Genomic DNA, 13,166 nt, shown 5'->3' on the forward strand with positions numbered 1-13,166 from the left:
TTAATTAAAACTAGTATCCAAACAAAATCATAGAAACCATGGCGAATCAAAGTGTATCAATATCATCCAAGTACATCAGAGTAATATATAAATGCGGAACGATGAGGTGTGTGCACTGCAATTATCTCGGGCTCTATGGTTCGCAACCAGAAGAACTGAAACATCAACTGAAAACCGTAAGCACAAAACTTTGTGAGTTCCCCAAAATACCACATACCATACATATCAAACATATAATGGGCCCAGCCCACCATAAACCCCGCTCGGTAAATAGATCTGTCAGTCATTAGGCCCGCCCGGCATCGGACCCTGCCCGGTATACATATAAACATATAAACATATAATCATACAAACACATGCAATAATCATAAAGATAAATAGCATACATGATAGTCATCGGGCCCCGCCCGATAAACATATAAACACATAACACATGCAAGAGTCACACAAACAAGTAACATCCTAACATATCAAACCATGGGTCGGCATTGGTGCCCTCAGCCCGCTAAACAAAGTGAGGAAACTCACCTCTAGCTATTGAATCTCTCAAATAAATCTAAGTCTACTGGTCCAGAAAATCCCCATGCTAACCTCACCAAATAATTGTTGGGTTTTGTGTACTATAACACTCCTATGGTGCACATACAACCCTAAATGCTTTGGATCTAAGTTTTTTGCTAGTTATAAATGCAACAAAAATTATCCAAAGCATGAAGCCTACAACTAGAATACAATTTGATACTTGCAACACAAAATCAAGTTAGATGAATACCTCTTAATTGTAGCTTGTAGAATTTGGCATTTCAAGAGCTTAGCACCTCAAGTGTGATGCATCCAACAAGTCACAAACACCATGAACAGTTGGATGAATATGAGGGAGAGGTTAGACACACCAAAAATCGGATATAATCCTCATGGAATACACTAGTCATGATTTTAGGGTTTTAGGGAATACATATATAGTGTAGAATTCCAAGAGTAATATGCAAACACCTATTTCTTTGTAACATCCTAAATTCCAAGTCCAAACATTTCAGTTTTAATATAACGATTTGGAAAAACATTTATCAGAAAACATCATTAAGTCATATCATTTGTAAACCATAATCTCGTGTCTGAAATCATATCATAAAAGTAGTAACATTATCAGGGTACAATCCCAAGAAATATTGTAATGCGGAAATCCAATGTATGTGTATGATGTGCAACTACCGCATCGGCTCTTTCCCCTTCGCTGAAGAGGTACCTGAAACAAAACTGAAAACTGTAAGCAAAAAGCTTAGTGAGTTCCCCCATCGTACCACATACCATACAATCACAAAGCATACATACTGTCGGGAAATTCTGGGGTGCCCGATCTACCAGGTACGGAAATTTTGGGGTGCCGACCTACCCATGTCAAGCCATTCTGGGGTGCGCGTCAAGCCATTTGGGGGTGCTGACATACCCGTGTCAAGCCGTTCTAGGGTGCTGACCTACCCTTCGGTCCTAACAACCGAACCTCGGGGACTATTCCACCCCCTACGGCTACTATCACATATATCATAACATAAACATATTGTCAGACATATCTGGGGTGTCCGACCTACCATTCGGTCCTAACAACCGACTTGGGGGACTATTCCACTCCTACTACCACTATCACATATAACATATCTTGCTAGCATATAACATATCAGGTAGTATCAAACCTATATGAACATCACAAAGACAATCATCTAACATAAATCATCTACTGGTGGGTCGGCATTGTGGTCGTAGACCCACCTCTACCTGAAGGTAACTCACCTTGTATGAATGAATGCTGTCAATCCGAGTGAGAAGTCTCTATCTACTGCTCCAGTGAATCTCCGACTATAATTTCCATAAAGACACTTAGTTAGAAGCTGATAACTACTCTTAGGGTAAAATGACTATTTTAGCCCTCGCCATAGTCAATATCATGGTCAAAGTCAACTTCCAATTGACCTGACTCACCGAGTTGGGCTGCCAACTCGCCGAGTCCCTATTCTTTCATCTGACCCTCTCCCGACTCTACTCGTCAAATTTAGCAAAGACTCGACGAGTTCTCCTTCTATAATATCACCGAATGAATCTTCATTCGGCTCGCCGAGTTGTATGAACAACTCATCGAGTCCATCTTCAAAGGGTTGGGAGATTGCCTTGGACTCGCCGAGTGTGTTCATACACTCTTCGAGTCCTATGATTCCCAGGTCCATGGCTAAGTCTAATATGTTGAGTCACTCCCCTGGACCCCTCTAAGACCATTCTAACACTCAACTGGGTTCCTTTGAATGTCAACAGATGGGGGACTCAAGCCCTGGACTCGTCGAGTTCCAAGAACAACTCGACGAGTCGGTGCTATCCAAGTCTTTATATCTCGATTTCTGATGTACAACACTCATCCAAAAGACATATATGGGCTTCTAAGATTGATCTAGCACGTAAAGTTATGAACTTTACGTGCATGCATGGGAGTATAAGGTTAATGGACACAAAAATGAGGTCTAAAGGTGCATGTGGCTCTCTAAGGCTACAAAGTTGGCCACTTTAGGCCATGTAGTCCCCTAAGGACCCTGGATTTGGAGTCTTAACCCCCAACCATGCTTGCTCTCATGATTGGTCACCAAAAATGGTTCCTAAAAGCCCTAAAAGCCCTAATTCACCCCAAAATTGGATCTAGAACATGAATGAATAAGGTAAAAGCTTTATACCTCTAAGGAACTGTAGATGCTGCATAAACTCGAAATCTCCTGGTTTCCTCTTGGCTTCTCAAGCTTTTCCTTCTTTCTTGTGATCACAAACTACCAAAATCACCAAAAAGGGCCTTAGATCTCACAAAACAATTAGGGTTTCAGTATGAGGTGTTCTGGGAGAATAAGGGACGATGGAGGTTGTATTAAGACGTTTAAATATGGTGCAATCCCTCATATTTATGGTTTTGTCGAAACAACACGTACTCGTCGAGTCGGTTTGCCGACTCGTCGAGTAGGTCAATAAACTCCCGCATCCAAAGTCGATTCTACTCGACGAGTTGGATCTTTAACTCGCCGATTCCCAGGCCAAAATGTTATAATTAATTGAATGAAAATACGTATCAGGAACCGGGTGCTACATTCTTACACTTAGGTTTATGATCCAATAACTCATATGGACTAACTCTTTATGGACTCTCACATAAACTTAGTCTATAATGGATCAATAGCCCAAACTATATGTATCACTGATTTACATAACCAGTCTCTGTTAATTTAATTAGTCTCTTTTGATCACAAAATTAATGCCATATTAATTATTGATCAATACCAATTAAATAATATGACTTCTCAATTAATATATTATACTTATAATATATTAATAAATCATAAATAACCTCTTTCACAAATATCCATCCTATCAGATTGTTATGGTGAAGGCAACCGAAATGGACCATGCTACTCTCGGGTCAAGTACATACCAATTATAATTATGGTCTTAGATACCTCATCCAACAGTCTCCAACTTGGATAAGTCTAATAACTATTAATATTTCAAGTATGACCCCAAAATCTCGACTAGCAATCGTAGCTCTCAAAAGCCGTTGTTGAACTCTGATCTTATCAGCGACGGGTCCATTAGATAAGGGATCATATATTCCTCCATTCTAGATATCGTATGAACTGAGACATGGATTATAATCATTCTCTTTGTTCATGTGTTGTTTCCCAATTTTCAATTTATGATGACTAACTAATTGAACAAATCAAATCAGTCCAGGCTTGGCCAAGCGCTTAGGATTGTCATCACTAAATCATCAAGGGCCCATAGATATCATTTTTATCCCTCTCAGAGTAAAAGGAACGGATAAACTTTGACTCATATGCTTTCTCTATTTTCTTATCAAATCACGCACAATGATACATTTTATAACACCAAGTTACTGGTGCGTTTTCACATCATCAATGTGTAACCAACTTGCAAACTACAACTATATGTACCCGTTTCAAGAATATAAGATATTATCGTCTTACAATCACTTGTGATAAAATCCATGAAGTGATTCAGATAGCGTAGGTTTAATCCAATACTCAAATCATATTACAGGAGTACTCATGAACACTACAGCAAACTTGTGTGATGTCTAAAACACATAGACAATCTACAGTCAGATTCATGAAAGTCTTGCCTCATTACTTACTTCCAAAGTATGTTTGACTATGGATATTTGAATAACCTAGTTATTCGGGAAGTAAAACATGCGAAGTGAAACACAAGAATAATTGAATCCAATATGGTCTCAAAGCTTTTGAATATAAATAAAACACCTTTTATTTAATCACCATATTGATTGCATATGATTCATTGTATAATGTTTTGGATAATCAAATTAATACTTGAATTAAAACAATAGTTATGTCATGCTCCAAGCATGCACACTATGTTTTTCCTATGGTCCTTTTTTTGTGAAATAGATCAATTGAAAATTTTCAATGATCCCCATTTCACAATTCCGAATCTTTATCCCCAATGTAAGAACACCGAATTCTTGTCACTATTAGAATGTGTTAGGTTCTAACCTTTATGTAATGATCCTTTTGTAATGTCAATGCACCAAAGTCACAGAGACTTGGACAGTGAAATTACAAAGTATTCCACTGGAGATTGATAACAAAACAATTCCATGGAAGTGAAGTCTCACATTCAAAGTACATTCCTTTGAACATCCATCTTGCACAAAAGTTTCTAACTTACACACAAATCCCCATTTATGGAAACATTTCCATATTTTCCATATGACAACTCATTATAAATAGAATCCTGGCTATTCATAATAATGTTAATATGGTTCATTCAATAATATACTTCCAACTGGCCATAAGCGACCAATCCTTGGCGAACCTTAGATTGTCATTGACAGTTGTTTAACCACTATAGTCATATCAGGTTCTAGTCCTTTTTTCTCTCTTAATGCCCTAGGCATTTTGGAAATTTAGAACACGCGAATATTATAGCATATGTAATCGATGTTATACCCGAAGCATATGGGATACGATTCATAATTTCTTACATAAATACATGATACTTGACCAATCTTTTGCTATAATATTTCCATATATAATTCCCATGTTGAAGCACTTCAACATGGTATTTATATGTATCCATGACTAAGTTTGATCAATACTTCAATCTAAGCTTTTAGATTCGAAATAAAGTATAAGTATCCTCTCCCTTATTATAGCGAAACAAATTTTCATATTTTGTAACATTGCAAATTTGTAATCTTCATTTCCTATAACTAGTATTGCTAACTTGCAACACTTCACATAATAATCATGCTCCCACTATCATGATATTTATATTCTTACCAGCATAACACTTATACTCCCAATAGCTTTGATATGTACTCAGAAATCAGTTGGACTTCTAAAAATCAATACTTATTGAATTTCTTTCCAAAGTTCATATTTCTGATAAGAGATGCTTCGATAAGCCTTTTTCTAAGCTCATACACCTTTTATCAGAAAGCTCATATGTGTGTCTAAACTATTTCAGAACTGACAGCAATAAGTCCCGAATGTTCAAACTATTTTCCACTTCTCATAATTCGAACTATGAAGAGGGATGTCATAATCATAATCGAATTTGAGAACACAATTTACAAAACTGCTATCTCCTCAAAATCTTCTTAGTGAAAGCATTTCCTCACAATCATTGTCACGAATTGGAGAGAAACCTTATGTCACTTAGATTTTATGGTGTATGTGTTCCTATCCATGTAAAACTGACATTTCCAACCATTATCATTAGATAAGGTCTATGGCAGATTCAAACTCATATGGACTAAACTTGTTCAATCTTAATTTTTTACCACTTGGTAGCACAAGGGCGTACCATGTCTTCCAAGTTGTTTAGCAAATCACCCTTACTGATCAATGAACTTTTACTAATCAAGGCATTTTGCCTTATGCAAACAATTGAGAACTCATAGAACTCACATGCATAGTCAAATTTAACTGGAATTAGCACATAATATGTCAGCATGATAGGTTACAAAACTCAAGGCGTGTGCTAGCGATAAACGATAGGTTTTATTCTTGATTAGTTCTTGAAGCTTTTCAAGATCTTTAAGACTCTCACTGACCTCTTAACATATAAGATTCTCTGTCAAAAACTATTCCTTGACAAACAAATATTCAACAGTTAGTGTGGATTCTTATCAAGAATGACACTTTATATAATTGATCTTAGTTGGTCTTTGTTTTAACCAAAACATCACAACTACCAATTTGAAATATGCAAGAGTTAGAAAACATTTCTATTCCATATTTCATAATGTGTTATAAACCTACTTAAGATATGTCACTCAAGTCGTAATCTTGGAGAATGACTCTAAGACTCAGTTTTGGAATGAAGTAGTAATCACCTTAATCGATTTAACCATTTCAACAATTCCTGATTCCTCTTCTTAGCCATACAAATGCACTAAGGTGTCTTTAGAGGATCAACTGTGATATGTCTTTCATAATCAATAAGATGATCATAAAACACGATACTGAAGTACTTTCCTTCCTTTTAGATTGGAGAAACTTTTATCTTTCTTCCTAATTGATTCTTACTTTTTTTTTTGTTCTGCTATACATTGAAACTTTTTCAATGATTCAGAATTACACTTAATCTTGTAAGTATAACCATATCTACTAACTTTAGTAAATCATGATGAATAGTCTTATCGTTCTTTGTGGTGGACCTGGACCACTACATAACAATTTGTACTAGATTCCCTGGTCCTTCACTTGACTCACATATGCATGTAAATAAGGAATTAGCCATAATTTCCCAAAGACGAAATCATCATACAATACAAGTTGCATGATTCCAAGAATCTGTCCAATTGAAACTTAGATGATGAGAATCTTTCCATATTTGGTAAATTTTGACAATACCACAAACGAAAGAATCAAATCCATTTTCAACATTGCTAACAATAGAAACATACAAACATCAATTTTCACAAATTTCATTGCAAGGAGATATAAGATAAGATAAAATAAAAATTTTCTTTATTTATAAGATTGCAAAAAACTTTTTACTTACAATGAAATTACAAATGAAAACTATGTTACTACATATTTCTAAGCAATCGATCATAACTCCTAAGCAAAAGCTCAAAAATTCGATCATCGAATCAGGCGATCAAAATCCATTACTTCGCGATCAGATTCAACTTACTCTTCCTTTAAGCTTCCTTTCTTTTCTTCGATTCTACACAACATCAAAATGTAATTACATTACGTCATGTATTAAGAATCTCTAAATAGGAACTTAGTAGAGTTACATAATGGAATTACCTGAAGCAGAGTCATACACTCTAACCTTACCATACTTATGGTCCTTCAAGTAGATACAACAGCTTCGCATCCAATGCCCCTTCTCTTGGCAGTAGAAGCAAGTAGATTTTTTTGGAATGGCACACGGGACAATCTCAGACTTACTCTTTCTTTGTACCATTTGGTCAAACAACTTGACCATGGCCGATCCCTTTCCATTGGGAAGAGAAGACTTTTCTGGACTTCCAATGTCGCCATTGCCAATATCCATGGAAGTTTGGGAGATTGACCTTCCAATTAAATTTGCTTCACCAGTACGCCAAATCATTTCCGATTCAGTAGCAATAAGCAAATAAGTAAGATCGATAAGGGTCACGTCGTGATCTGTCACATTGTAGTCCTTAACAAACTCACTATATGACTTAGGAAGTGACTGAAGAACCAAGTCAACAACCAACTTCCTTAACACAACAACTCCTAACATTCCCAGTCTATCAATGCGTGACTTCTGTTGGATTAGTGTCTAAGTCCATAACTATTTTGGTATGTACTTGACCCGATGGTGCATGGTCCTTTTGGGTTGCCTTCACCAAAGCAACTTGATAGGATGAATTATGGAGAGTAAGGATTAAATATGATTTATTAATATATTATGGGAATAATATATTAAAGGAGAAATCATATTGTTTAATTAATATTAGTCAATAATTAATTGGTAATTAGTTTTGTGACTAAAAGAGATTAATTAAACTTAAGGGACTGGAATTGTAATTATAAGATAACTGCAATTTGGGCCATGGATTGCCTTGTATTAAGGGTTGGACGAATTCTATGGGGAAGCCCATAAGGAAATCGTCCAAGGGCTTGATAAAAGAAGTCTATGGGTTGCTTAGGGCTTAAGCATCCAAATTAGGGTTTCCTTTTTAGATAACCCTAACAGCCCAACTATATAAAGACCCCTTAAGGCTAAAAAACGTGGCTAATGTTCTTGTAAGGGTTTACACACGTCTTTGGCAGCCTCCATCCTCTCTCCTCTTCATCCTCTTGCTTATGGTGTTTGTGAACCATTAGAGGAGTGACACTTGTGACTCTAAGCCTTCCAAAGTCAATACAAGGAGGAATTGGGATTGTTATTGCTACATAACAATCAAGGTATGATCTTAAACCTAATTACATGTTAATATGATTACTTACATGCTAGAATTAGGGTTTATAGTCTTGGATTCAAAGCATGTACAATAGAGAAACCTAAATCCAAGCATTAGGGTTTGTATGAGCACATAGGATGTCTTATGACCAAAACTCATCAGTGGTATCAGAGCCCAGCTTGGTTTCAATTGTATTGATGCATAGTATAACTGAAAAATTCGATTTTTTGGATTGTGGAGGCTGGACTCGCCGAGTCCATAGCTGAACTCGCCGAGTCCATGTAGACTCGACGAGTCCATGCCTGACTCGACGAGTCAACTCGTCAGATAATGCTTATCTCGGGATTTCTTGCTGTTTTTGCATATGGATAGTTACCTTATCATGTTAGATCAATATAAATCCGATTTTATGATATATATGACTATATTCTTGATCTAATTAAAGATAATTATCAATTAACAAGATAATTGTTTCCTTATAAGATAATTGATTAATTATTTTGAGTAAATTGATAAATTGTTTTGCAAGAAATCATTAAATAAATCAAATATGGATAATTATGTGATTAAATGTTAATTTAAAATTATTTGTTATTTGATCCTTGTTGTTATGAAAGGTTTCATATTTTCCCCTTTAGGTTTTATAGTTTAAATTTGAACCCAAAAGTTTTGGAGTTTTGAAATTTAAAATAGTTAAAACCCTAATGTTTTGAAAAAAGTTTCAAAACTTGCCCTCAAGTTTTGGAATTTAAAAGTTGATTAAAAGTTTAATTAGAAATGTTAAATTCTAAAACCCTAGTAATGTTTTGAAAAGTTCAAATCACACCCTTATGGTTTTATTAATTAATTAAGGAGTATAATTAAAAGAGATTTAATAAATCCATAAAGGTTTAGGTTAACCTTTTAATTGAATTAAAAGTGTAATTGTTAAAGTTAACCATATAGTATTTTAAAAGTATAAAATACACCCTATACTATATATAACATTAAAAGTCTAACATTATATATATGTATGAGTAAAAGTCAGTCTTACCGTTAGTAGGCCTCATTCACGAAGCTGGTCTATAAGGGGTGTTTAAGGAAATTGCCTATAAAATGGCGATTGAATGGGTATCCACTCTTACCCACCGCACTCTTGACTAGTGGAGGGTCGTTAGCCGAACGGGTAAGATAGGACGAAACCTTCCATTATAAGTATAATGAAATACAAAGTAACTAAATGTTTTCAAATTCTCAATCTTAGTTACTTAGGCAAAAGTGAATTGATGCAATTCCATGAAATTATACTTTGTGCCCTTGCGAAGATGTTAGTGGAGAGTGTGTGGTTTACCGGCACACTAAATGGTTCTAAGCAAAGGTAGCAAAGGGTGACTCAATGTTTGTCATAGTTCGGTGGAGCGTGTGTGGTTTACCGGCACATCGAATAGGTGATTGTAACATGTGAGGGCACCATGTAGTTTGCATGGTTATTCACACCCGCTTTGTGATCCTCGGCATCCCAGTCACAAACAAGAGGGGCATATCGAGATTTAAACATGCCATTGAAATGTTCAATGAATCTCAAAGGATCTAGGAGTTTACATAGATTTAAAACTTAAATTTCTTTTTTGTTTTTCATGGTGGAAATTAGTGAATCGTCATTCACTTACCTTCAAATGTTCTGCAATTTGGGTTACGGCATCCCTCTCCCGAGTTGTAGGATATTGTGTTGGGTCCTAGCCTTGGAATTTCATTTGGGTGATTTACCAAGGACTCAATCAATCAACTAACTTGAATTCGTTTTTCTCCCGATGTCAAAGTTCGACAACTATGGTCTTCTCAAATCCCGTGGAACAAGCATTCCACATGAAGATGACATTCCACGATTCGATCGAGGAACAAGAAATCATGCTTCACTTCCTCCTCCTCCTCCAATTATTCTCCCTAACCCACAAGATTGTAAAATTGAAAGGTTCAATATCACTCAAGCCCTTTTGGCAAGTAAACATAAAGAGGGCAAGTCGGTGTGTGCACACGTCTTAGGGATGAAGTCACACATTGATAGATTAAGAATGATGGGATCCGTTGTCGGTGAAGCGATGGCTGTTGATTGGGTTCTTCGGTCACTTCCTAACTCATATAGTAAGTTCGTAAGAGAGTACTATATGATGAACCGCGACGTGACCCTTTTAGATCTCACCTACATGCTTATTGCTGCTGAATCAACAATGGTTTGGCGCAATAGAAAAGCAAAGTTGATTGGTGAATCTGCCTTCAAGACCTCTATGGATATAGAAAATGGCAATGAAAGACATGCAATGATCGAAAAGTTTGATCATAAGAGAAAGGCGATGTCTGAAGTAGTTCCATATGTTGTTCCAAAGGAGTTAATTTGCTTTTATTGCCAAGAGAAGGGGCATTGGAGACGAAGTTGCCCTATTTACCTAAGAGATCTAAGAGATGGGAGAGTCAAAAGTATGACTACGCTTTAGGTAAGAATCCACTATCTAACTCCATTAAGTTCCTATTCATTGATTCTTAATACATGATGTGATAAGATTGCATTTGAATGTTTTGAAGGATCGGTGAAAAGAAAGGAAGCTTGATAAGAGAGCAAGATGAATCTAATTACAAGAGATGGATCTTGATCGCATGGACTTGAAGATTGGATTTTGAGCTTAGATAGTTATGATTGAGTTGTTAGAAATTCTTCATTTTTTACATAGTTTTCAATGGATTTTGCCTTGTAAGGACAAATGTTTTTCCGCTGCTTTTATAAATAAAATAAATTTTGACTCACTTATTTATTTGTTTATTTCCTTGCAATGAAATCGTTATGAAAATTGATGTTTGAATATTTCTACAACGAATGGATATGATTCTTAGTTATGTTATTTATGGAAATGTCAAGAATTTACCAAATAGGGAGAGTTTTCATCGCCCAAGTTTCAATTGGACAGAAACTTGGAATCATGCAACGTGGATGCACGATGAATGAGAAATTTCGTATTTGGAAATTAGACTAATTCATTGACAAAGTGTCAAGTGAAGGACTAGGAGATCGAGTACACAAAGTTGTGTGTTGATCAAGTTCACCATAAGAGTAACAAATATATTCGTCATGATTTACTAAAGGTTTGGTAAATATGATTATACTTATAAGATTAAGTGTAATTCTGAATTGATTAAAGGGTTTAGATCAATAGTAGAACGAATAACAAGAATCATGTGGGCAGAGAGATAAAAGTTTCTCCATTCTAAGAAGAAGGGAGAGTACCTTTTATGCTTTATGATAGGTCTTAATGATTGAGAACCATATCTCAATTGATCCTCTACGTGAGTCTTGGTACAATTGTATGTCCAAGAAGAGGATTCAAAGATTGAAGAAATGGTCAAATCAAGAAGTCAATCATACTACGTTCCAAAACAAGTCTTGAAGTCAAGATTGTGACATTGAGTGAATAGTATTAAGAAGGTTTATAACATTCATCAATTGTGGAAAGTTGTGATGTCTTGGATAAGACAAAGACCAACTAAGACCAAAATTATGAAGTGTTTTGTTTTGATAAAAGCTACACTAACTTTTGAATATTTGTTTGTCAAGAAATGTTTTGATAAGAGAATCGTATATGTCAAGGAGTCAGTGGGAGTCTTAATAGTCTTGAAAAGTTTCAAGAACAAATCAAATAAACCTTATCGATCATCACTAGCACACGAGTTGAGGTTTACAACCTATCGTGAAGACATTATTTTGTTTCTGTTCCAATCCAATCGAGTTAATTATGCATGTGAGTCCTATGAGTTCTCATTTGAATGCATAAAAGGCAAGGACCTTAATCAATGGAAAGTACATTGATAGGAAAAGGTGAGCTGCTTAACTACTTGGAAAACGTGGTGGGCAGTTGTGCTACCATAAGGCAAGAAATCAAGATTAAGAAAGTTCGATCCATATGAGTTTGAATTTGTCGTAAACTTTGTTTTTTTAGCAAATTCACATGGATAGGAACACATACACTGTTTAAATCTAAGTGTCATAAGATTTCCTCCTTCATGAAAATGATTGTGAGAAAATGCTTTCACTAAGAAAGATTTTAAAAGATAGTGATTGTAAAATTGCATTCTCGAATTCGATCATGGTTACGGCATCCCTTTCCATAATTTGAATTGTGAGGTTTGGCAATTAGTCTTAATTGTTAAGACACACATATGAACTATCTAAGGCAAAAGTGTATAAGTTCAAGAAGCCTTGATAAAAGATTATCAAAGCACTAAGTATTAGAAACATGAACTTAAGAAATTCAATAGGTATTGTTTTTCTGAAAGTTAAGATGTTTATTAATATATGTCGAAGCTAGTGGGAGCATAAGTGTTATGTTTTATAATAATCATCATGATAGTGGGAGAATAAATGTTATGATTGTATGATTATTAAGGCACGTATTGCATAGTTGGCAATATTAATTATAGAAAACAAGAGTCATACTTTGCAAAGTTGTAAGAGTTGAATGGTTGTTTTGCTATAATTAAGGGAGAGAATATTATGCTTCATTTCAAATCTAAAGGATTAGGTTGTGGAATGTTAATAAATTTAGTCAAAGGTGCATAGCGTGTTCTTAAAATTTCAATTATGATTACGGCATTCCTCTTCACAATTCGAATTTTGAGAACATAGCAAATAAAATAATTAAACAATTCACATTAATTATAGGATTGGTTCTGACTAAAATAATTA

Source organism: Lactuca saligna, chromosome 8, assembly GCF_052625555.1.
Source record: "Lactuca saligna cultivar CGN05327 chromosome 8, ASM5262555v1, whole genome shotgun sequence".
NCBI classification, from domain to species: domain Eukaryota; kingdom Viridiplantae; phylum Streptophyta; class Magnoliopsida; order Asterales; family Asteraceae; genus Lactuca; species Lactuca saligna.